The sequence below is a fragment of the Bemisia tabaci genome, chromosome 1 (assembly GCF_918797505.1).
Source record: "Bemisia tabaci chromosome 1, PGI_BMITA_v3".
Taxonomy (NCBI): domain Eukaryota; kingdom Metazoa; phylum Arthropoda; class Insecta; order Hemiptera; family Aleyrodidae; genus Bemisia; species Bemisia tabaci.
Window position 1 is genome coordinate 32,377,790 of NC_092793.1, and position 27,066 is coordinate 32,404,855.

At 38.2% G+C, this 27,066-nt stretch overlaps 1 protein-coding gene and 1 long non-coding RNA gene across 8 annotated transcripts in view; both read left to right on the forward strand.

The window, feature by feature from the left end:
- LOC109037149 (uncharacterized) overlaps window positions 1-27,066 on the forward strand; it is a 549,607-nt gene that overhangs the window by 234,122 nt on the left and 288,419 nt on the right. The gene's annotated exons all lie outside the window — the stretch shown is intronic.
- LOC140224517 (uncharacterized) lies at window positions 2,930-27,038 on the forward strand. The gene is made up of 2 exons (XR_011899788.1): window positions 2,930-3,648; window positions 10,151-27,038. It is a non-coding gene; the product is annotated as an uncharacterized lncRNA (long non-coding RNA).

Sequence of the window (27,066 nt, forward strand, 5' to 3'; positions counted from 1 at the left end):
ATCCTTCAAAACAAAAAAGAAACAGTCATCGCCACCCCCCCCCCCCCCAAACAAATTTACATCTCTTTAACTTCAAATCCATTTAGATATAATACAGAATAGACGGATAGAATTCAAATATTATGACCGTGCTTAAATAGAACTCAGTTCAGAGTATTAGTAGAAACAATCGAAGAATATCTCTCCCTAACTTACCACACATTATCAATTTTCTTTGTATAAGTGTTACTTACAAAATTTACAATTTTTAACCTTCGAGAAATCTTATAAGGTCCATATTCATTCTTTCATTTATCTTATTCATATCTTTAGAGAAAAGTAAGCTAGGTTGTAGGAAAATATGGTGAAAAAAATTCCAAACTTGAGATGGTACTGTAAGGCATTGTCAACTACATACTTACCATAAAAGTCTCGATGCTTGAAGCCAGGTTACAAGCAAAGAGTACATTGGAGTCGTCATGTAGTGAAGTGCGGATGAAGTCATTTGTTGAGGCTGTTTCATCCAAAGTTCCTCCGACTAGTAGGCGATGACTGGCAATGCTGTATGCCCTGTTTCCTTCAATGTGTTCAGCTGAGGTGCCAATTACATAAAAACCAGAGGCTCTGCACATTTTTAAATTTATTTTGCTGTTGGTCAGAACTATTCTCCAAAGTGTCTGGAATAAATAAAGATTGAATTCTGAAAACACTCACAGCCTGCAATTTTTCCGGAACCTACTGATCTGTTATGTTTTACCGTATGAATGCTGTCGAAAAAAGCAATTTCATTGGTCCTATGCTTGGCTAATAGAAAACTAGAAAGTCACCATTCGAGGATTGCTTTTGGCTTTGTCTCTACGAGATGTTTCCATGAGACTTACGTATCACTTGCAAAGTTGTGACAAATATTGACCTACTCAATATTAATCGCAGTACCAAGTATGCTTCATGTAGAGATTCAAGATCAACTGAGAGAGGAAGAAGTGAAAGCCCACTGCGTGATATTCTCTAAATTGTTCGGATTTGCTTACTTAGAATAATTGGTTTAATTGGACGTATTTCTGTCAAACGGAACTAAGCGCCAGTTTGAGTTCCTTTTGAAAAATTTAGAATGCCGGGTAGCGCGTTTTGTCAAACGGAATTAAGCTCCATGGAAAAGCATTGCGAGTATAAGAAGGAATGGGCCCGGCAGGGGGGGGGCAGGTTCCGCCACCAATCCAAGCCCCCTTCTACCTTCCTCCCCTATGGCGCTCAGTTTCATTTGACAGAAATACGTCCAATTGTAGCCAGTTATTATCTTAATCCTGGTTGAAAACTGGATTTCCGCTAATATCTTCCCAAACTTGTTGCAGGAACAAGGGAGCCTCTTATTAGAGTCCCTTTATACCCAGAGTTAAGACAACTCGATTATCAGCTGACTGGCAGCCGGCCTTGTCTGGCCATGGAGGCCGAAACGAGTGCACCCAAACGAACGATATTGAGGGATAAGGATCAGGAATCCTGCGATGTCTGTCACACAAAAACAACAACATCAACAAATTGATCAATTAAAAAGAAAATGAGATTGGTTTGTGAATAATTTCTTAATCTATTTTCATTTTGGACCGATGGAAATAACAATTTACTCTTGATAAACCACAATTAGGTAATATTTTTGTTATTCTTGTTCACATTCGAGGTACCGCCATCTTGGTGCACTCGTTTTGGCCTCCATGAGCGAGAACCAATCAGAATTGGATTTTTTTTTAGGCCACTTTCAGCCCAACCAAAAGTGAGTTGTCTTAACTCTGGGTATAAAGGGACTCTACCTCTTATCATACAGACAGTAACTCCGAAATCACCAAAGTTTCAAGCCTGCTTTTCGACCCTGCAACAAGTTTCATGACAACATTCTGTAAGGACAATGCCTTTAGCAGCGTTTCAGGACATATCGACGGTGAAACTACCAAACCACGTATCTCGTTTGCGGTGTTTAAAAATCTACGCTCGCATTTTATTTTTTTGAAGTCGACCAAATCAATATCATTCCTTGAAATTTTCACAGAATTTTCTCCGCAGAAAGAGGAAAAATCACAGAAATTTTCAAGACTAGACGTTAAGTAGTTTTTCATTTAAAAAATTAAGTATGACAGGAAGTCTGCGACGTCGCAAACCGAGATACGTGGTTTGGTAGTTTCACCGTCGATATCTACTCCCAAAGCCACTTCACATGCTTCAACTTTTCATTTAACTTTTCTTCCGACTTTGTTGGATGAAAATTCGGACTGCATTATACAAATAGGAAATATTATCATTCAGTAAAGTAAGAGGGAAAGTTATATCAACAGTGTAAGTCGACAATCACATAACTCGTTTGCGGTGTCTGAAAATCTCTGCCTCTATGTTATTTTTTTAAAAAAAGAACAAATTGACATCATTCTTTGAAGTTTACGCAGAATTTTATTCGCACAGAGAAAAAAAATCACGGCAGTTTTAAAGAATTGCTGTTGAGTAGTTTTCCATTTATAAAATAAAGTATGACAGGAAGTTTGCGACATCACAAACCGAGTTATGTGATTGCCGACTTACACCGTCGATATGAGAAATGAAACCGGGTGAATTGGATTTAATGTGTCCAATGGGTACATGCTGAAAGATAAGTACTTACTTACTTCAAACATTTTTTCTGTAATGACAGTGAAATCTACCCATCACTCATTCAAGTGAGGAGGGACGAAATTCTAAGATTTAAGATATTATTGTGTAATGAAGGAGTTTGCCAAATACTCACCAAAGAAACCTTGATACCTGAAGCCAAGTTCTATGCTGAAACAGTTTTTAAAAGTCCATTATCAATCTAATCAATCAAATTTATCAATCGACGGGTGAAATTTGAAAAGAATTAGAGTTTGTAGTTTGTACATATCATATCAGATGAATTTTCGTTGGTCAACTATTCAAACGGTTTAGTACGCCGACGTTCATCGAAAATCATGCAAACCCGTTATTTGATAAATATTATGTCATTATTTTGATAAAATCTGTCACCATTTTGGTCTCGGTTTTAGTTTAATCTTAATATTTTCGCGTTTTTTCGCGTCATCCGCTAATATCGGCCGGAATTTGTGCGTTTCGCTGGTAAAGTCTGAACCGCGGAGTGTGTTACAATCGCCAAAGAATAATTCAAAACTTCACGACATTGGGAACAGGAAGTCATTGTTTTCAGCTGTTACGAAGCACAAATTACCAAAAATAAGAAAAAAGTACTCATTTAGCATGTGATTTGCTGTAAGTTTCCAGTGTTTAGGCTTTTCTTTCAAAAATTTTCACCGAGTTTTCGATTACAAGTAATCGGGCAGTGCTTAAATTTCGGTTTTAAAATTCGGAATTTTTGACACGAACCCTCTCTGTTGGCTTTCAAGCGGTCTAGGTTATCTTCAATACAAAATTGATCGAAAATTTCTCTAAATTTTAGAATTCTGATTTCGGTTGTGCTTGATCATATGTTTTTACCATCCATTCGAGTTCCGCTTTAAATATGGGGTTTCGTATTTTATTAATGTGTGTAACATGAAGTGAAGTGCATTTAATCAAGTTATATCCTGTGAATGTCAGAACTATTTCTAGTGTTTTTGGAGTGTTATTCCTGAGGATTGCTAGCCGAGGAGTATTTAATCATTTGATTCATTGGTAAGTTTCGCTTTGCACATTTAAAGAGGCTTTGCTGAGCTGTGAAAATGTCCACTAATGCTCTATTCCTTTAGTGCTCGACAATCTCAAGATTAAGAGGTTAGGATTCAATCGAGATTTTCTTCTCTATTTTTTTAAGATAATGCAAGGTATAACTCTGGTTGTTGGCTCATCTCAGCATCAACAATAGTATCTTGCATTCTGTTAGGTAGGTACTAATACATTCATGATGTAAATTCTTGCGCCAGTTTTCTTGTATGATAGTACACCAGTACACAACGGCCCGGTCATTCTCTGAAACACATCACTCCTTACATATATTGAGGAATCATCCAAGTCTTCTGACAATCTCACTAGTTATCTATCAATTTTGATGGGTATGCTGTCCTAGAAGAATTCGCCGAGATTAATTCTTCTGCTTTTATAGACAAACTCAATATAAGTACAAACCGTCAGTAGCCTGATTGTTGAAACTTTAACTGGCTTTGTCGGCAAGATAAGACAAGACATAACCCTAACTGCGCTGTGTAATTTATCAATTTTTGATGCTTGTCATGCCAAGATAAATTTCAACAATCAGGCCGTAGGTGTGAGGTGCCGCAGTTTTGACATGTAGAAAATATGTTTGTCTCAACCTTTCCTTTAGAATTTTCATTCTTAAACCCTTCAAGCTATTGGCTTTAGTACACCACCTCAGCAATTTTAGGCCTGAAAAGAAATTTCTCCAGAAAATTTGACACGCAACCGAACATTTGGAACTCCTATCCTGAGAGCAGAGAAATTTCGTATTTCTTCCTGGGTACTAGACCTTCAACCTTATAGAGGCTTGAATATTGTTTTGGAAATATTGATAACATGATTGATAAACCTTTGGTTCTATTCTAAACAGACCTAAGCAAATGTAGAATACAGTTATTGAAGATAAGGAGGTAATGTCTTGTTTTTTGCTCAAAACATACATGTATGTTTCCAACTGGAAAGGAATAAATCCTTGCTACTCATTTTTAAAAGTAATTACCGTTTCATTTAAACAATTCTGTGCCTGTTTATCTTCATCAAGCAATGACGAACTAAAGTACAAACCTTGAAGAAGATCTAACGGACCAACCCAATGGTATTGCCAATTGTGTCGTCCTCCTATGTCGTAGTGGTTGTAGTGCTAGCTCTATGATCGGGAGGTCCCGGGTTCAATTCCCGGTCAGGTGACCCGAGTTTGATGGTCTCAATTGATGGTTGCCTGGGACTGGTTGTTAGGGACGGAGGGGGGACAGGACTGAAGCGCAAAATTATCCCTTGTGGGCTACTTGAAGTAGTAAAGAAAAAGAAATAAATTAATTGATTTCACTACTTCATCCAGTAGGTAATTTTTTTTTTCTGGTTTGAGAGTTTCTGGGGAAACTGGTAAAACAATTGTCCTAAAGTTAATCCTAATCAGATCAAGTACCTAAACTTTGTTTCTAAAATTTGCCATCAGTAAGTTTATTACAGAAACATAAAGAGGGCCCAGAATATCTTGGAAGCGTTTTGCAGTTGCACCTATTATTACTTAGCATGAAACTGTACATTTATATAGTGCCCAGTTGTGATCCTTTGCAAAGTTTTCCTTCATGTAAAACTTTCATCATGGAGAAGGTGTGATATCAGAATTTTATGAGATTGCTTGGGGAATTTTTTTACTTAATTTTCTCCAATTGGACGTATTTCTATCAAACGTAACTATGTGCATTAAGACATGAGCCCTGAGACCCATAAGTATACACGCATAACAGGGCTCACGTCATAATGCACATAGTTCCGTTTGATAGAAATACGTCCAAAGTATCTTGTAGTGTTAGTGGAGACGTAAATTGACTGGAGCAGTTTAAAATTTAATAAACCTTAAAAAACCTTTGAGCCTTGGAGTTCTGAAATTCTAGCACGGAAAAGGTTTTGCGATGAAACCGTGAAACTTAAAAATTTAGCCATCACTAGAATGTAGATGATAAGTGTGGAAAAAACCTGTATCACAGCTTGAGAAGTCAAAAATCCTATGTCTCATTAAAGGGTAGACCGGCACCAAAAAATTGATCAGGAATCCCAGCCTATCAAAGCTCAGGTTGGCCCCTTTAAGTGTTCTTTTTGCCGCGTAACAGGGGCAAACCAGTCCCTAGTCACCTCAAATATTCATCTGCAGACAGGGTTTTTTCTGGTTTTTCTGCCTACCTGCCTGCCCCTGATCACTATGCATTTTTGTGGACTCAGTACCAGCCATTTTGTCTTTCAAAACTTCATGTCAGCTTAAAAGTCCCATTGGAAGTAGATTGCATTTTGAATTAATTTGAAAGAAATTCAGCTCAAATACCTAGATGTCAAATTTATATTTGGACTTCATCTTGCATTGAGGGACTTCTATTTTTAACCTACCCTTAGAAGCACCTATCTGCAAAGGGAAACTTATGGAACGTAAATTGTCTCTAGAATGAGCCAGAAATACCTAGTAGTTCCTAATTGCTAAATATAGTCCATTTTATTTGTGCTCTAGCTTATATTACTTTTTTTAGCAAGCGATTCAACTGATTAACTCTTAAAAACCTTTTTTATGAAAATGTTTAACTCATTCCTTTTTCATCTAATTATCTTTCTAGGTATTTGCTTTTATTCTGAAGGAAAGCCATTTCTCGGTTTAAATTAAACACATTCATCTAGTTGTCTCTTGCACAAAGAAACATATCTTGTCCGCAAACATGTTGTTCTACCATCATTTTATTCTTTCATGAGAGAACTGTCCCATGAATTATTCTGAAAATTTTAGGGTCGTTTCTTACAAGGATAAAGTAAAATCACTTGAAATTTCAAGAAAATTAATGCAATGGCTCTTCTAAACAAATAAAATGTGAGTTAGAAATACCGAAACCATACAATCATGGTTTGTTCCTCTGTGCAGGAGGAGATGATATGAGATCTTGAATTCTCAGCAACTTTGATCCTTTCTTTTTTCGTACTAAGCAAAACAAAAATATTAACATAAACATTTTTAGATTAGATTATTCTGAAGTAAAAAATTTCATAATTAGGTTTCATATTAGGTAGGAATTAAATTCCAGCAGTTTTGGTTAAACTCAAGGTTCTATTATTAAAGTGGTTTAAAATAAGTATATTTTGAAGATAATTTATGAAAAATTGAGTTTTAGTAAGTTATGTGGATCATATGCGTATTTAAAAAACGGAACAATCTCTTGTACCAGGAAGATCTGGAGATCTATCAGGCCGATTCTAATGTAATTTTTCTTTTCGAGTGTAGTAATGCGTATGAGAATTTGCCTTTGATCAGATTTGAGTCTTTGAAATTTCTCCATTTTTTTTAAAAAAAAAAAAAATAATAAGAAAGAGTTTGTTTACGTCCGGGCGCTGCAGTCTGGTTTTCTCCATAATCCGCAATTTTATTTGTTGCTCTGCGCGGCCTTTCACTCTCGCCTCCGCTCCCGTCGAAGTCGTAAAAATGTCTAGGTAGAGTCGCTTCTCGATATTTTTGAGGCCTCATGAAATCCACTCGCGGCTTCAAAAAGTGGCTTCCATTTTTGACCGATCCTATTTTCCAAGGAAGGACTCTTCAGACTTGGCTGTACAAAAATTTATTGAATCTGTACGTGAGGGTTGTTTGAAAGCACAAATATTTACCTAAATGAAAAAAAAAATAAAAATGAAAAAAATAAGAAAAAAAATCTCGAGAAGAAACATCTAACTGATTTTTTTCATCGCCTCACCCAGGATTTTATGCTAGAATTTTAGGCTGGCTGCCTGTAAATACTGCATCATTGATTCGATTCGTTTTTTATGAACGCAGTCCACTGGTTCTCCAATTTGATGATCCTGAAGGAATCAGTAGCGCAAGGCAAATTTTCTGCAAGCGTTGCGTTGGGTCCCATCTTGCCCGGCTCAGAATTAACCGTGCGTTGATGTACGTTTCTGGCTGGACTCTTTTTTAACTCCTCAGCGAAAATCAATAAAAATATGTTGAGATGCGCAGCCGAATTTTTCCTCAACTGACCATAGAACGACTTCAACGCAATCGTCGTTCTTAAATCAGAGTGGGTATGGACCGCAGCCCACATTTTAGGACGGCAACGTTGTTGTACATTCAAATAATCGCAGCATTATTTGGAAATTAACAATGTCGCGATATGAATCACTAATGGTCTACTTAATCGGCACAATAGGCAACGGTGGAATTAAATTAAAGTGTAAGAGAAAGCCTAATCAATCAAAGCTCCAATTAGAATCGTATGGATTTCATTATAACGCCTGGATGCAACTATTCGAACTTAATGGATGTCCGTGTTGCATACGCACTAAAGTGAAGGCGCTCTGACTGTCCAGGCACTCACCGCTTGACCCGCGGCACCATGCCCAACGGTGGGCTTTACTACGAGTATCCAAAATGGCAGAGCGCTTTCAATTCTTCGTTTATGCTACAAAGATATCTCCTAGGCACGAATGGTTGCATACAAGCGTAGGGTGTTAGTATCTTTGGTGCCATAGCTTTGATATTTCGATGCGCTGAGCATGATTTGCGAAGTAACTATTCATGCCGAAGAGATGTTTTTGTACTATAAATGAAGAACGAAAGACACTCCCGTCATTTCCGATCCTCGCGTCAAAGTCCGCCGCACAGTAAAGTAGCCTTTTAGAGAAGTTGGGCTTGAAAATTTCGACCAAAACTGTAAATTGTGATGTAATTTCTTTACAGTATAATTCGTATGGGGTGCCTTTTGGAGGAATTTTGAAATTAAATCGATGAAACCACTTCTATAACCTTCATATTCCTTATTAACATCGATATGAGCTTTTAATGTTTCCACATTTTGTCTGACTCCTCTCATTGACTCGCACCACTCAGCGCCGCTGGCGAAGCGGTTAGTGTCTGAGAAGTCAAAACGCCTTCACTATCGTGCGTATGCAACACGGACATCCATGGAGCTCGAAAAGTTGCATCCAGGCGTTGAAGGCGAATGAGGCGTTACATTACACCAGTTGAACAGGACCGGATTTACTTACTTGCCGCCCATGGGCCGCCTGTATTTTGCCGCCCCCTTCTCATTCGTTTTGAAACATCAATAAAAACCATCAAGTGAACGTGCCGGAGGGGGAGAGACGTATAAGACGCGTTTACTCGTGTTGGTCACATTTTTTGCGAAAGCCTTGTCAACACTACCAGCAAAAGTTCACGGAACTTGGCGCGAAAGTTAAGTTCCGTAAACCTATCTCTGTATGGACGAGGCCCTCCATTTATAAGAAATGAACCAAAACATTATAAAAGAACAAACATAAATGTGGTTCAATAATTTTAACTTCCGCCGCCGCGCCGCGCTGACCGCACTGTGTTCGGCGCAATGCGTGAAGTATTCCTACAGTCTTTTTACATGCGCTATGCGTTTCGGGCCGACCGCTGCTGCACGCACTGTGTTTGACGCAATGCGTGAAGTATTCATGCAGTCTTGTAGGCGCTATGCGTTTCGCGCTGCTCGCTGCTGACCGCAGCGACCGCACTGTCTTTGGCGCAATGCGTGAAGTATTCATGCAGTCTTGTAGGCGCTAATATGTGTTACATGCCGACCGCCGCGCCGAGGGTTTCTCCTTTTCATCTCACGTTCTCGTCATCATTGCTCTCTGCGCCGCGCCGTTCCAGGCCAAATTCCGTGTTCGGTTTCTCTCTTAGTCTCAACTCGACTAATTAAAGGTGCTGTCTATTGTACCACAGAGGGACGACAAAATTAGAGATATACTCTCAGGAAATGAAAGATTTTGTCACCTTTTCGCGTTCGTAATTTTTTTTTTCTGAATCCGATTCCTCTTTATAGCTACATTTAAAAAAATTGCAAAATTTGCCGACCCCTAAATTTGCCGCCATGGGCCGCGGCCCATGTGGCCACCCCCTTAATCCGGCCCTGTAGTTGAAGCTTTGATTGTTAGTCCTTCTGTTACCTATCTTAACTAATTCCAACGTTTCACATTTCGCCGATGGAGTAAACCAGCATTGTTTTTTATCGCGATACTGTCAATTCTCTGAGAAATGGATTATTTAAATGAATTACAACGTTGCCGGCCCTCGAAATCGCAAAAATTCAGTTATCTGAGCACGATATGTTGAGTCCGTTTTAACCTCCTTTAATAAGGGGTCCTTCGTGTGGATTCTTTTTATTTTGGGAGAATTAATTTTGACGTTTAACTGCGAAAGCAATCGTGATGAATCCCATGCAATTTTGAAAAAAACCGACGATCATTCGTCTCTCGACAAAATGAAATTCGATAGGAAATTTGTAACACCAAAAGTCTAAATGCATGCATATAATTTCATATAGGTGCAATGGCGAAACTGTTGCACAATAAAGTCTAGTTCATACCCACAAACTAATGAGGTGAAAGAATAGACGGAGTTTTTCAAATCGTTGTTACTGTTCTTTTTAATGAGTATGTTCATTGTTTTTCCTTTCGTGCCTAATTTTATTGATATTTTGTGTTTCAGGTTACGGTGAGTCAAATGAACTGGGGAGTGCAAGGTAAGATTTAACATAATTGCTGCCTGCGCCTGTTTCTGATCTATAGTGCAATTCAGATTATGTGCTTTCCCTAGTCTCAAACCATTTGATCATTCTTGATCAGTGGTTTTTCTCTCACTAAACGTCTTAATATCAATTCTGTCAAAATTAATGAAAAACGAAAGAAAGAGAGAAAGAGAACAAAAATAATTACCGCCACCTTCACCGCTTAATTTGATTTTTCAGTTTTTTCCCCGTGAAATAACAAGTCATTGTTGTGTGTTTCAAAAATGTCTAAAAGACTTCAACCAAATACTATAATCAAACATATATTATAAAATGAGACTATGCAGTCTATCATTATTCTGATGAAGTAATGTAAGCTTAGTCATGAATGTGAGCGCAGCTTTTTGGTTTATCGTCGACTTGCTCTCCTTTATCAAAATCAGCAGTAACAAGTTACTGTAACTTCTGGATTGAGTTGCACTTAGACAGAAACACAACTAACTGCATGCGCTTAACGCTTCTTTTGTAGTTCATTCATCTCGTTTCTCCTCAAGTATTCATGTCAGCCTGACAACCTTGGCCATCAAGCATTGATTTTCATTTGGCAAAAAACGAATCAATCAAACTCAGGTATTTTACAAGATACCATTGCTTTTTTTTTGCAGTTAAAGTAAGATTATTAAAAAAGAAAAATCAAAGAATACTACGGGCATGTCTTTAATTGAATCTCATGTACCTACCTAGTTATCTTGATGCACTTTCCAATTCGAGTTTATGATGGATGTGATGAAAGACAACTTTACTCACAAAATCCTTAGTGTTGTTTTTTTTTATTTCTGTAGTTTTTTCCTTTCTTACCTACCTTGTCTCATAACTGCGGTAACTTAATGAAAACCTACAAGGTGAACTATAATTTCATGTTCTTGTCACTAGTTGCCCAGCTTTCAAAAATAGTTCCATGATTCAATGAACATAATTCATACAAAATGTTCACAAATTACGCTGGGCAATCTCTCCGATTTTTTGACCCATCCCTTCCCCATGCCAGGTCCCCTGTACCGTCAGTCCACTCCATGTAAATGGAAGGGAAAAAATGCTGCCAACGACACTGATTCTGATTGTGAGCTGCGTGGATGGCGCACTTGATCCATTCGCCTCTCGCCTGAGAATTTTTCAACCTCATTTTTGATCTGTGTGCCAACTGAGGACGCGTGGACTCTGAGCTCTGAGTATGAACGCATCAGTAACACCACCCTCCTTCCCCACCCACCTCCTCGGGGCTCACATTACGGAAAGAAAAAGGACACGTTAGTGCCGCACATAACCGTCCCTTTTTAAACAGTCTACTTTTCCCAATAAAGAAAAAGGGAAATATTTTTTTTTCCTTCCAGTTGAAAATTCTCAGCGATTCAAATCGCTGTATCAATGACAACGGGCAGCTTAAGCTGCTATGTAGATGTTGTGAGTGAAGTTGTTGATAGTCTCTCATAAACTCGACAGTGACAAAATTCCGGAAGGAGAATTCGTATTTTTGACAGCTGAAGGGATATCCTTTTAAAATCTCAGAGTTTCCTAGAATTTTCAAATTTGTCAGACTTCCTATGCTGGACCGTGCTACAAAAATCGAGCGACTATTTTTAAAGTTACGGGGGTTCATTTTTAACGCTTTTGCAAATAATCAAACTCGTCTTTTGAAATTACCTCGATTAAAAACATTCACTCTAATCCATGAGAAAAGAACCCGCCGTCCGTAGACTTTCGAGCCAAGGTTGTTTGGATTTCAGGTCAGCGTTGTTCCTGCGGAGGGTGGCAGCAATGCTCTTAATGGATCGACTGATCTATAAAAAATAACTTTCTATCCTCATTATTTTTTATTTTTTGTTTTTGTTTTCAAGAATGATTTAAGTAATGAAGAATTCGTCATTCTAAACTCCATTTCACACTGTGCATTCCCAGATGTTCCAATTTCTTATTAGTGTATTTCCTGAAGCACACGTATCTAGTAAAATTTTTAAGTCAGTGTTTATATTCAGTCAAGTTTCTATTTGGTTTTTACTAACTATTATTTTAAATAGCGTAGATTTTGTACTTTCCATTACCCAACTCGAAAAAAAAAAGTCAAGGTTGCCAGAAAATCCATTTTGAGATTGCTGCCACCCACGAAGAATCTTGTCATCAACACGGAGCCAGCATCAACGACAACGTTAGTTGCCTCCCCCCCCCCCCTCCCCAAACAATTTTTTTTTTTTTTTTTTTTTTTTAAATGAAGTTTAAAATTAGGGTTTTCGTGAGAATTTTACCGTATCATTCGAGCTGCATTCTTGCCCGGCTAAAGTTGAGGATCGTCTTTTCCTCCCGCTAGGTAAAGCGCCGTACGCTCACTTGAAAGTTGCCAGATTTCCTCCGAGAAAATATGAATTTTTCGGAAAACTCGTGAATAAATTCCGCTGTATTTTTCCGGAATATTTACGCGCAGGTCAAGTCAGTACCTGTGAAAACTTCAGGGTCAGCCGCCCGGAACTTTCCTCGATGTCGGATATTTTATCAGAAAAAAATTGGCAATGCTGGATGCTCTTTTGATGCTGCGCTAAGGAAAAACGTCGTATGTAAACCCCACGTTGTCGAATTTTCCCTGATAAAATATATAATTATGAGTAAATTTATGAACATTTTTTCTTAAAAATTTCAAATACTTGAGACCGAATGAGAAACGAAATTCTCCGAATAATTGGAAGCGAAACATTCTCAAGTGTCCCTGAAAATTCATATTTTATCAGATGAACTTTGGCAACGTGTGAAGGTGCTTACGACGTTCTTGCACAGCACAGGAGACCGGTCTTCGCGTCTGCACTTTTCCCCATTCTTCGAGCCCAAAGATGCGTGAAATGCGCTCCGTCGGTCGCGTTGCGCATCGCCGCCGGTCGAGACTCCAAGACGGGATATCTTCCATTTAAATGTAGGTAAAAAATCGATTTATATCGAGCCTGGCTTCGTCACGTCGAATCGATTTTTCGTAATGGATTTAAATGAGGGGAAAACGGTGCTGTCAACTTGAGAGAGTCCCACCGGTCGCCGCGAGTGCCGCCTGTTGCGCCGTTTTTCCCTCCTTGATCGCGCAACATGGCCGCCGAGTAAACCAGAGCGATTTGCACTCGAGTAAATCGCGATGCAGATCGTTGACGTCATGCTTGCCAAGTCTCGTGCTTCACAGCTCAAATTCCGCGTGAAAAACTGGGTGATGTATCGAAATGCGCGCCGGATTGCGAGGCAACGGTGCATTTTGAGCCAGGGCGGATCCAGCAATTTGGTAACACGGGATTTCCTCCATTTAAACCTATGTTAAATAATCGATTCCTGTCGGAGCACCTGGTCCCTTTAAGAATCGATACATTTTATAGGTTTAAATGGAGAAAAATCAATGCTGCCAATTTGCTGGATCCGCCAATGTTTTGAGCCCTGTTTGGAACGCGGAATCAGAGATCTCTATCGCGCTGCATGCGGAGAACCCTAAAAGTTTCGATTTTTTCACTCTTTTTTTTCATTTCGGTTTCGTTCTCGAAATAAGTTAGACCTCGAGAAAGAAAAGAAGAAACGCATGTTCTATTAACCACAATGCATCAATTATTACTTACAATTGATTACTTACAATTATAAAGTGTTGAGTGGTGCCATTCTCTGATGTGACACATGTCTCTTCTCTTCTTTCCCCAGTTCTAAACTATGTGACGAGCGGAAAAGGAAAAATGGAATGAAATCGAGACGGAACTACCAGCTTTGAGAAAGGTTTTACTTTGTTCGGAGTTCGTGTACGAAGCTGAGAACAGCTTTTTAAAGAAAACTGAAACGAAATTTTGCGTCCCAACGAAGGACTTTTTCTATGCTAGGCGTTTAAATCTCCAACAGGGGCCAAATTGTTTCGGCATGAACGGGCACCTAAAACGCATTCGTTCATGACGTATTGAAAAAAAAAAAAATCCTTGAGATATTATTTTGACTCAAAGCGTCGTTTCTTGTCGACAAAATTTGGTTTTTTTGAGTTGAAGAAGCGTCGTTTTGCTATCATTTAGTGTCAGATATAAAAAGATGACAAAACGACGTTTTTTCAACTGACTATAAACTCAAAAAACCAGATTTTGTCGACAAGAAACGACGCTTTAAGTCCAAATAATATCTCAAGAAATTTTTTTTTTCGGTGCAGACATAAAGCATCAGCCACGACTACAATCAAGTCTTTCCTAGCGCCTCTGTTTGGTTCGGCCTGAGAAATGTGGTAGAATTTGAACACATCTACGAACACGCATCTCTGTGCGAAAATACTGACGAAATTTGGCCTCAGGTGTAACCGAACGGGCTTGAACGAAACACAACGATTCCCTAAGATGTTAGTTCCACCTCAACGTTTTTCCGTCTTTTCTTTCTTTTCTGCATCGAAAGTGAGCTGCAGAATGGATTTGCGGAAGCGGCCGATGTTTATGTTTACGACAATGATGGTGTTTACAATCATTGTGTTGGTTAACACGCGCTCTCGGGTCACGATTGGGGACAAATCCGGGTCTTACTCCGCATCGAAAGAGACCGTATTTTGACGTATCGCGTTGCAGTATGACTAAACTGCTACCCGGCAGTTCGTTGCCAGATCCGGCTCCTTAGAGGTATTTTCCAGATCCTTAGAAAAGTATCCATTTAGGGACAGAAAAGTCTGATTTATTCGCTGCGTCATATTTTCTAGGAAGTAATGAATGATTCTCGCAGTGAAAGTGAATTTCTGATCGAAAATATCCGTCCGTTTTCGTTCAAAAGTTATTTCCGAAGTTGAAAACTTCTTATAATATTTAGAACTCTGTTGCCATCCTGCTTGCTCCTTTTGTTAAGAGTAACACTATTTTGTTCCTATATTGAAGATTAGCTGAGTCTTTCGACTTATATACCGAGTCAAATGAGATACCCGAGAGTCAGTGGGAGTTATTTTAGAGTCGAAGTAAGTCATTCAGAGTCAAATTTGGAGTCAAACAGATTTACATATAATTTTAGTCAAAATAATTGGCTAACATTAGGAGAAAGAATATTGTTATTTATTAACACTGTACCCCCTTAAGGTTCTTCGAACGGAGATAAATGAAAGAAGCATTCAGCGAGTGGCACTTTTTTTTCTACGAAAAATATCGAAACGGCAATCCTCTTCCTATGTTAGTACTCCGCTGTCCATCATCCGCTTGCGTCGGCAAGATACTATTTATTCCGCAACTCGCGAATTTTAAAAACGACGTGGCAACCTTGCCCGCATGACGTCACGCTAATTGTTGACTGCTGTCCCCGCGGCTCTTCGCGTTGCTATTGTCTTAGGCAATAGCTTGAAAACGATGATCTTGTTTTTCGGCCACTTGCTCCAATGCAATAATCGCCCATACATCAGCCCAAGCTGATTTTTAACCGAGCAGTTCCTGACGGGTGAAAAACAGCACAACTAGACACTGTGCCATATCTCTCGATGTCGTATGTCCCTTTGTTGTCTGAGTCGAGTCACGAAGCAAGTTAAAAATTTAATTTGTTCACCGGTAAACAAGATGGCCGAACAACTGCCGGAGACCCGATTAATTTCTTTCTTTTTTTTTGAAGCCATTCCACTTTTAAAACAGCCATGCTGTTTTCTATTCAGCAATGGGGCTCCGACCCTAGAACAGTCTAGAAAGGGTCGAAGTAATTTAATAAGGAAGCATCGCCATTTGTGCATATCTTCCCCACTTTAACCCCCATTCTTGAAAATTACCAGCAAAAAGGATGAATGTAACGCAAGAATGCTTTTCGAATGATACTAACTTTACTCTCAGAAAAAGCTCAGGTTTACTTAATCTCTTTCCGAAACCATCAGTTCAGTATTTTATCTTTACAGGTGATGGATCTCTTATATCTATACTTTGCTCACGAAATTGAACAATTAGCAACACATTTTACTTTTTTATAATTTTGTCATCCCTTTTTTTAATAGCAAAGCTTAAACTTAGTATATTTTCTATTAAATATAAAGGTCAAGTCTGTTTTCTGTATTTCTTATATTACTGTTTATTTATTTTTTATTTTTTATTATTCGTGTTTATTTTACGTTAGTAAATCAAATTGTAACTTCTGTCAGGTCCCTCATTTTAGGCGTTTTTTCAGGTAGCCTAGGCCCCCTCAGCAGCGACCATCAACTGTCTTCTCAACAGCGATCATCAAGTGTGCATGCGTATTTTATCAAAGTGTGCTTTGCATTTTGTTGCATGCCTCTGCCTCTGTAATTTTTACAATTTTTAAAGTTTTTGCCCCCTCCCTCCCCCTCCCTCGCCCCTTCGTTCCACCATTCGACCATCGGGGCGCTCGCGATCGCGTGTTTCGCGTAACAGAAGAACATTGGCGATTCTCGCGACTTTGTTTTGTGAATTTAGATGTATGGAAAACAATCGATGTAAATTCGTCGTCCCTTTGGCGTAAAGGCGTTTAAATCCATGCTTTATGGGGCTCTTGCAGAAATCGATGCATCGATTGATCTGCCATTTCAACCCATGAAAAATGATCGATAAACAGGGTGTTTGCAATGAACACTTAAATAATCGATTCTTTACCACAGCTTCAAATGGGAAATTATCGATAATCGATCATGAACACCTCGCGAGAGTCGTCATTGAAACGGACAGGTGCGAGATGGAACCAAATCTCAAATCCTCTATTTAAACCTTCTCATAGAACTGAAGAGGGTGTGAGATGTCGAGAATGCATGAGCTCTTCGCAGTTGGTGTGCATGCTACTAACATCCAAGGCAAATGAGCAATGGTTGTCGCATCTCGCACCCACTTGTCCTGGTATCGGGTTCATTTCGGGTCAAAAGTTTCACATTTTTCCCAGTGGCGTGGCTTGACTTGCGATATTTCGATCGATCTACCATCTAAACCCATAAAACGAATCGATTAGCAGGGTGTTTGCAATGAACACCTCAATAATCGATTCTTAACCACAGCTTAAATTGGGTTGATATCAATCGATCATTCACGTTTCGCCACTTATTTTTTCGCATCTAAGATTTCGCGCAGTTATGGTTTCCTCTTATTCTTAGAATTCGATTTTAAAGGCGTGTAATCGGGCGTTTCGCAAATTCAATACGTTTCACATCGTAAAAATCGATTTTTGCAAGCCTCAACAACGCTCAGATTGCAGAGTCACTAATCGTCCCTTCGAGTTTTTATCGCTCGTGGCGTGGTGATCGCGGGTGGTATAGTGAAGTGATTTTTCACGAGGATTAATGCTGTTCTGATTTTTGCGCTTTCAGTGCCTGTGATTTTTTTTCCAGTCGTCATTTCCTTTTTCTTCCATCGAGAAAACAGATCCAACCACTCTACGCCATTCCCGGGTTCCTTCGTCGCCATTTTGCTCGTCGCATCCACATCGATAGAAACGCCTTCAGCGCCCCCCGTGCCCCCCTCGTTGTCCTTACCGGTTTTACCCGGGGTCCATCGAGTATCCTCGTGTGGTCAGCCCAGTTTATATATTGTAATTTATTCCTCCAACTTGTTTATATATCGTTTATTCGTGCGATATCTCACGCCTTTTTCCCGACTGTGCACGCTTGCTTCCTTTCGCTCGCTCGTTCTAATTCCTTTTTTTTTTCAGGTTTTTTGTAAAGACAGGTGAGTTAAGATTTCAGCGATCGTAGTTGTATTGTTTCGTTTTGCTGTCGTTGTTGTTTTCTCTCTCTCTTGTTTCTTTCTCCATTGATTTAATTTGTGTTTATCTTGTATGCTGACCTCGCGTTCGCGGATTGCTGACCACACGATTTCCGTCGATCCGCGGAACTAGATCCATCGTCTCTCGTTCCTACTTTCTTTTCGTTATTCGTCCTCGCTAACAAGCATAAACCCTGTAACTTTATAACGCCTAACGTAATGTGATGCGTGGTTTCTGCGACTTCCAGAAGCTTGATTCTATTTTAGGGTACAGCTAAGCATGGGTTTCTTCCTGGTCAAGTCTCATTTCTATTGACAGTTGCGATCCTCCTAAGTTGACAACACGAGTTTTCCTCCGTTTAAATGCATTTCAGATATCCCTTCTAAGTTAGGCAGTCTGCCTTGTTCAGAATCGATGAATTGAACGGACTTAAATTGAAGAAAAACTATGTCGCCAAATAAAGAGAAAAGCCTCTTTCAAGTGTCATGGTGGGAAAGGAACGAGTAGTAAATGAGCAAAAAACGCAGACTTTGCCAAAAATCTCACATTTGCTGAACTACTTGTCTTTCTATGTGGATCCCATGAAGGAGTTGTCAAAAATCTCCAGTCTTCCTCTCTCGGTGGTAAAGAAAAAAATAACCTAGGCCTAAAGGTTTCAATCGCAAGAAAATATGTTGCTAAAATTAATGTTTCAATCTGAGCCTCTGAAAGTCAAGCCCCAGTTGCAAAATTTTTTAGATATGGGGGATCTCTCTTGACGGAGCTGACTTGTCATCGCAACTAAAGTTGTCGTGGTCACTATCAGAAAAGTTTATTTTAAATTGGAACCAAGTTTCCACATATCTTTTTTTTCTCAGTTCAAAAATCAACCATTTAAATATGCATTTTTTACCTGTAAAACCCACGAGAGAGATGCGTGGTAAGGTTGGTTTCGATGACCTCTATACAAATAAATTATGATCTGTATTAATTCAACTTCTTTTTTCCCCAAATTCTCTTTTAATTTGGTACTCTCCGAAGTAGACGATGGGTCTAGTTCCATTCCTCTGACTTCGCGAATCGATTCGCCTCCACAATCGTCAGCCTTTCCCGCGTTGGTCTGGTCTTGATCAGGTATCCTGTAGGATTATTTTATGTCGTATGTTGTTACCTTGTCCTGTATGTACGTCTGATCTCTAACTTGTTAGTGTTTATTTGTGAAGGGTATCTGATCAAGTTGAAGACCTTTTATCGTCTATCATGATGACACTCATGAAGAAATGAGTAATTTATCACTCTGGCCTGCTCAGCCACTTAGGAGTGCAAGTGATGTGATTTTATTTTTTTGCCTTGTTTCGTTATCGATGGAAGGGGTTTTGAACGGCGCAGAAATCTGGCATCCAAACTTTCAAGGACACTATCGGAAGAGTTTTTAATAATTTCAGAAGCCCACATTTTATCGCTATAAATTCATCGAAATCTTTAATGGTTGGAACCGGGCTTTTTACCGGAAGTTGAGAACTGCTTTTGAACTCAGGTAAGGATTCAGTTCTTCCACAAATACGTTTCTCTTTTCTCTATATTACCGTAAGATTTTCAAGAACTCAAACCATGAGTTCTTTTGTTTGGATCCTAAAAAAGTCTTAAGTTTGGGCTCAAGCTCTCTGAGCCGTGAGACTCTGAACGTTGTTTTCATTTTTATTTTTATTTTTTTTTCATCTACTTAAAAAAAACCCTCAAAAACAAACACAATTTGAATTTTTTTGAAAAAAAAAGTCTGCTGATATTTCTTTATTACTTTTTTTTTTAAATTAAGGAAATTTTGATTCTGGTTTTCATAGCAATGCTTCAGGGCACAATGAAACTGGATTCTAACATTGTTTCAGGAAATCCAAGCAGAATAATTGAAAATTAGAAAAGTTTTCAAGTCATATAGTTTCAACCCATGGTTTTTTTTTCTTTTTCTCCTTTTCATTTTTACTTCGTGGCAATTGTCAATATCTTCTTCTTTCATCTTCCGTGGAAGTAATTAAAAAAAAGTAGAAAATCAAGGAGAATTAAACCTGTGTTTGAAAATACACAGCAAATTAATTATTTCTTTTCATAATTCTGTTTTCCCCTCTTGATGCGTTGAAATGCGCAAACCTCCCCATACTTTTTTTGGTCTCCTTTATTAATTTTTCCTATCTCGTCTAAAAATTCTCATCCGGTTGGATCTTAAAGAATCCCTTCGCTTAAAATAAGCCAGTTTCGTAATATATCTCAAAAATAGTTATTCGCGGCTTTTTAAGGCCTCTTCTGGGTCGATACAATCAAATTCAACACCGTTTAAATTATCCTCCGAGATTACCTTATTCGCAGCTCCTCAGACATAATTTTTTCATCAGCTTCCCTTTCCAGCCAATGTCTCCAACGGCCACTTAGGACTAGTGCGTAAATGCCTTAAACCGATTCAAATTTTGTCGTATGCAGACATTGTAATCAATATTCTTTCCCTCTTTATTTATTGTGTTGAAAGAGGTCATATTATTGTGTGTATCCAACGCACCATAATCATTTCACTATGTTTTCATTTTATAAGGCACAGGCAACTAGCGATCACCAGCAAATTGCGATCTATTTCTTTTGCATGTTAAAAATATGTAAATATTTAGAGTAAGGAAACAGGATAGAAAGTCCAATATGGCTGGAGTTCACGCAGATATTTTTTTCTTTATAAATGCACGGTACCAGCTAGTGCTCGCAAGTGCGAGAAGTGATATCAGTGACGTTAGTTGGGTTTGGTTAGGTCACGCAACTAAACTAACTCCCAGGAAAAACGGGGAGTATCTTTAGCATTTGAAGGCGCTCCAAGCCGAGATTGTGCTTCCGCAGTTCGTTACCAATGAAACTTTCTCTTTATCGATGCAAATTATTGCAATTTTACAAGTTAACTTGTATGCCTCTTGCAAATTAGCGGCGATTGCTGACTGCCTGCAACATATACCAACAATAACGTAACCGTTTTTAGTGCTACTAATCGCGCTAGGTGATTTGTAGCGTATGAATAAAGTAGTTGATAGTTGTCAATGGTAGTAACCGATCCATATTTATTTCTTTGAATTTTTATTGAACAAGGATTAGTGTCTAATACTCAACTTTTTCTTCTATCTTTTTCTCCAATCGGTAATGAATGGCACATTTTATCAAATTTTTAACTAACCTTGTGATGGCTTGTAAGCCATCTCAATAATCATGTTTTGCAAACTATTGTTGTCAAGTTAAAAGTATCAGTTTCGAATTGTTTTGTCCTCTAGAAAAAGTTTTGAATGTAAAGCTGCGAATAAGGTAAGAGTCAAAGACTCGTTTCCCCGATTTTTCATCCTTTTCTTAGTTTTTAATGAATTAGTCTTAAGTTTAAAAAATATGTTCTCAATTATCTGTAATTTAGATTTCCGTAATCCTTATTGTAATGATAACTATTTATATAAACAGAATTCACTAAGAAAAAATTAAAATGCCACCGAGAATCCTGAGAAACAATTTGAGTAAAGTAAATTCTACAAGTCACTTTGCTACCAAAACGCTAAAATAGACAAACCGACAGTAATTATTTCAGATATGTATAACTAAATAAAAAAACAGTGGCAATTCACGCAAGTTGGCAACACTGGGTTTCATCCATTTGACTCACGGAAAACAATCGATATTCTTCAAGGCAGGCTGCCTCAGAATCGATTATGCACCTTTTAAATTGTGGAAAAACAGAGTTACCAACTTGCGGGGAAATAAAAAACTTAAACTCTGGAGAAAATACCGCAACTTTCGAATGTTCGGTCCAGTTATACCATTTCATGTTACTAGTCATAATTTTATAATTTAGTTATTGCTAAGACAAATTCTTTTCGACGACCTCTCAATATTTTTGTCAAAAATTAGGTTATTTTGCGAGTTGTGGAGAAATCTCTTCATGAGTTCAGGTATAAAACTGGGTCCTAAGACCTCAACTTTGGCGCAAAATCGATTAATTAATCGATAATAAAGCACTTCTCTGCGCTTTCTACCGACGGCTATTTTACATGTAATTTAACATGCCTTGATTACCGACCAACAATCATTCCCTCACAACGCTCCCTTATGCTTTGAGTAATTTCACGTCGTTTTTATACTGAACCAAAACTCAGTGTCCAGAAATACAGACAATTCTGGATCGTGTGTAGGCTGTGCGAAAATACCTTAATTTTCCGCGAAACTCTCACAGTGTGAGGCACAGACTAGACTTTTTTTTTTTTTAACAGTGCAAATAAGTTGCTGAGTTCACTACTAAAATCTAGCCCTAGAAAACATGCTTACCCATTATAATGTACTCTCTGTTCACCGAGTTCTCTCCACACTGAGAAAAACGGATTTATTGTGGCAAAGAAAACTGTCTCATAGATAGTTCAACGTTGTGCTGAGGTTTCAACTTGCAAAGACGAGGGAACTCTGGTTGTCCTAGAACTACAATTTTGCATGGGGCAGGAAGTCTCTTCCATCACTTAACGAGTTGTTTCCTCTGCACAACAAAATACTATCAATTTTACGTTTATTTTTTTCTTGTTAATTGTTTCTCAATGCAGTCTGCTCATTCTATTAGCATAGAAATTCACGTTACTGTAAACAGGAACTGTACTGTACACTGGAAAAAAAATTCTCGTGGATCCAGAGTCCAGACCCTTAATCAATTTGACAAGAGGAAATACTCTTGATTTAATCGGATTTTTGCTTGAATCGAGAGCCAAGCCTCCGGATCTCCCTTTCAAGCAAAAATCCGATTAAATCAAGAGGATTTTTCTTGTCAAATTTTTTAAGAGTCTAGACTCTGAATCCAAGAGACTTTTTTCCGGTGAACTCGTGTAATGCACTTCACCAGAGAATGGATGCAAGTTTTTTGAAAATTGAGAGGTCGTGTCGTTTTCAATGACTTAAAAGTAAGCTCAGTAAGAGATTTTGTACCTCATTTTATGTACAGTAAAACTTTAGCGTTACGTATAACCGAAATTTGTATGCACACAACCTCGAGTAAACGGCGACAAAGAAAGAAAAAAAACCGACTCTACTCCCACCTAATTAGTCAGCGCGTTGTGAAAGCTGGCTGAGACTGCTCCAGTTCTTTCCTGTCGTTTATGTAGCAGTCGGTATCGCAGGTCGATCATTCGTCCACTAATTAGCGCCTGAGATCTGTGCGGACGAAGCGACCCGATGTCGCATCCGCGATACATCGTTATCGAACAAGTCTGTCGCACGGTCGTTTCGTTACGACAAATCGAAAAATTGTCCCGTCCTTAGCAGTATCGTGCGAGGAAAAGCGAGAATGTTTCGCATGATCTGGCAGCCGTGGTGTATTCCAGTATCTTGGCATGCCGAATAAAATGCATCCGAGCCTGGAGGATTTTAATTGCTTCGGAGTAATAAATATAGACGTTGCCAAATGTGTACTCATTTCGCTCGTTTACTCGGGGTGTGCGCTAAAACTACCTTTTAAATTGAGAGCAGGCCGGACCAGCGGTCACGTTAAACACTACAAGGAAAAAAATAAAATGTGGATTTAGCATTTATATTGTTAAAAACATGCCCGACAAGTTTCAAATGCTGATTTTACATTTAAAGAAATGTCAATTTAACTACGCCCACTGTAAAACGAACAAATTCAAATATTTTCTTAGCATTTTTGTATTGTAAAATCAGCATTTGAAACTTAACCGGTTTTTTTTTAGAGCGTCCAGCCCACATACAAACTAGAGGCTTCAAAGAGACTCATCGATGCCTTTCCTGGCCCTCTAATTGGCCAGCGGTTTAAGTCGGGGCAATCGATGAGTCTCTTTGAAGCCTCTAGTTTGTATGTGGGCTGGACGCTTAACAATTTAAGTGCTAAATCAGCATTTAATTTCTTTCCTTGTATCCTGGCAAAAATGAGTCGAGACCCATTCATGATTCAACCCTGATCGGACCATAAAAATGCCCTGATTCGGCCTCAAACAGAGGGTTCGTGCAGAGCCCAATCATGAACGGACCTCATTTTTTTTTACCAAACGCAAATTATTCATCAAGTGTTTCACTGATCAAAATTAGTACTACTAGACAATCAGTAAGCTTTTTCTTTTTTTAAACTGGTTTGAGTCGCACAGTGAACAGCGTAAATTACGATTTAAATGACTTATAGTTCAACATTACCCGTATGATCCTGAAATGATAATGAAAAGGAGCCTTTTTTTGGAACCAATCGTGAGAACCAAGAGATCCGGCAACAATGGACCTGTAATGAGCTCTTGACGCCAAGTTTCGGTCGCTTCTCACCGGATTTCAATACCAATCCCCATCATTTGACCGCCCAAGAATTTTTATTGCTCAATTGTTGATAAAGTTGCGTCAACGATATTTGAAGGCGCTTTCAGTCACTTACAACGATCCAGTTCCTCTCAGCTGCCGTAGAAAAAAGGAACCACATGTTTGACTGTTAATATTTAGATTACTCTTATCCGACTGGTCCGTCCCATCTCAAAAACAAAAAATATCATTATTACTATTTTCTATGAATCTTAAAAAAAAAATTAAATAAATGATAAAGAATTTATCACAGCTGACGTGGTTTTTCTTTTCGTTTCTAATGTTTTGTCGTTTTCCTCTTTCTTGTAAATAATTGGTTTTCAGGTCAGGACTACTACCGCACCGCTGCACAAGACTGGATTCACAGCTAGTTTTTAGATTATTACACAAAAATATATTCTTTTGAAAGGTTTAACTTTGTATTCAAAATGTTTAACAAAAAGGAGATGAAAGCACCCGACTTGCCGTACACCAGAAAAGTAAGACATTAATTTATCTTTCGAAAAGGAACGAAATAAAAGAGATTTCCAACTCATACGGCACGATTTCCCAAGACTCATGTTATCCTCAAGTGTCATCTACATCAGAGATGACGTACAAGTATATGTTTTCTTTTGAGGTTTTGTTTGTAATGAAAAATCTGATTTTGATTTATCGTAACTTCGAAGTATTGTATCTCTTCCGCCGCTCATTCAAAATTAGTTACTTTCACGTAAACCTTTTCTAACACACTTGTAGTGTGATCTGTACAGAAATTACAGGAGGTGTCGTTTATTTTAAGTGTCGTCTAACATTTGTGACATATCTCGCGGTACAATAAATCGCCAATTTTTCTGTCAAGAAATGGAATAAAAAAAAAAAAAAAAAAAACTAATTTGCCAAATAAAACTAAATGTGCCGCGATAATCGTATGATATTAAAGTCGTCAACGAGTCACATGGTTTGAACCTATCTACTTATACAACATATTCAGCTCTTTTGTAAATACCTCCTTGCGTCAGTTTTCAAATAATCACCACCTCCTTTGATTTCTATTTAGCTCACGGCAAGTCGGAAATGAAAATTGAAACCACGCCCCTCGAAGATAGAAGTCATATTTTGCACAAAATCGGCGCCTATATACACGATTATTACATGTATTTGATTTTACCATCTTCCTCAGGACCGCCAGTTGAATGATTGCATAAAAGACCGAAGCCATTAATTGTGAACTGTTAATTTTTCTTGTTTCTATGTCGACTGCGTCCCAGTCGGATGTTGTGATGAAGCGCGAAATCAGGGGCCCGTGGTTTCAATATTTCATCACCTTCAAATCACGAGATTCCTTAAGATTGTAAGCTTGTTCAAAAATTACGATCGTTAACATCTTCGAAAGCTTCCTCTTTTTTTTCTCTTTTTTTACCTTGGGGTAAAAAAGTATTATCGTTATTAAGGTGTTCGTCGCAAACACCGAGATAATCGATCCTTTTTATAGATTTAAATGGCAGATCAATTGATTTATCGCAAAGCACGCTACACCATTGAGATAAGACTTGTTCACGGAGACTGATCTTTTGTGATGGTATATTTCAAACGCGTGATTAATGCTGAATGTATTATTGTGGCTTCTTGCCAGTCGTTGCTAGTGAACACAGACTAACAAAAAAAAAAAAAAAAAAAAAAAAAAAAAAAAAAAAACCGTAAAACTTACACGGAACTGCTTTTTCACCACTTCGCCGCCTGTTCTTCAGTTTTTACCATTTCTACTACGAACAGCCGGAAAATCACGATCGAAATTTTTGGATAAGCCGCCTAATCATATGTTGATCAGTGTCATTTTCGAAGCGTTTCAACCGGGCCAATCAAGCTCAAATCAACTCCAAATTCATTTGTTTTCCAAAATGTGGCTTGGTTCTTTCCGTTAACTTCAGTTCAATTGTACAGACTGTAATTAAAATCCCTAGCTCTTTGAGCTCGCCTCAAGTACCCGCACATATCAAACGAATAATGATGGAGCTTTAAAGTAATGTGTCTATATCTATAGAACGTGTGAGGACATGATCTTTGACCGTGCCAATCAATGGTAACCGACAGAAACTTCATTTTTCTGCGTCTCTTTCCTTGAAACAAAATAAGTATTGTTTTGCATTTTCAATGGTACATGTTAATGTCAAATATTAATTTGCTCCTCAAAAAGGTGATGATTTCGTTCATGTACCATTTTTATTACCTTCCTCTCGTGTTGTTTTTATCGTTTTCACAGAGTTCATTAATTTTAATCGTTTTTTATTATCAGTCCAATTTTTCTCCAAATTCTGTACTTGAACAGACTTTATTGACTCAGAGAAGTACTTCTAGCTGCTTTTAGAGGTTTTTTTTAACCTTTCTTTTCTAGGGAGGAGAATCATTTTTGTACGTAAATCACCTTTTGTCGAAACGCTAGATCTTCAACAATCTATTCCAAAATCTTTTTTAAGGCACTTTAATCAACCAAGGAAAAATATTTTCTCCCATTTTTTCTCAAAGAAAAAAGACGCATTTTTTTTTGATGCATTGAAATTTTAGTTTTCATGTATTCTCCGAAGAAAATACACTACTTTTTTAGATTCCATGTTTATAGTGGAAATTTCTTTCACAGCTCTTAATTGTATTTAGTATTGTTTCTAGTAATTCTTTTTATTCTTTTTTCATATTTGTTCAAAATTATTAACCAGTTCTAGAACTGCACAAAAATTTGCAGAAAGTTGTCGTCTCATAATTTGCTTGCTTATCTCTGTTTCTAGATCTGTTGCATTTCCCAGAAATGTCTATATTTGTGGAATTTTGATCTGTATTGAAACTCTGACAAGTAAAATTATACTTATAATTTTATATTGTTGTGTTATTTTATTTGACCCAT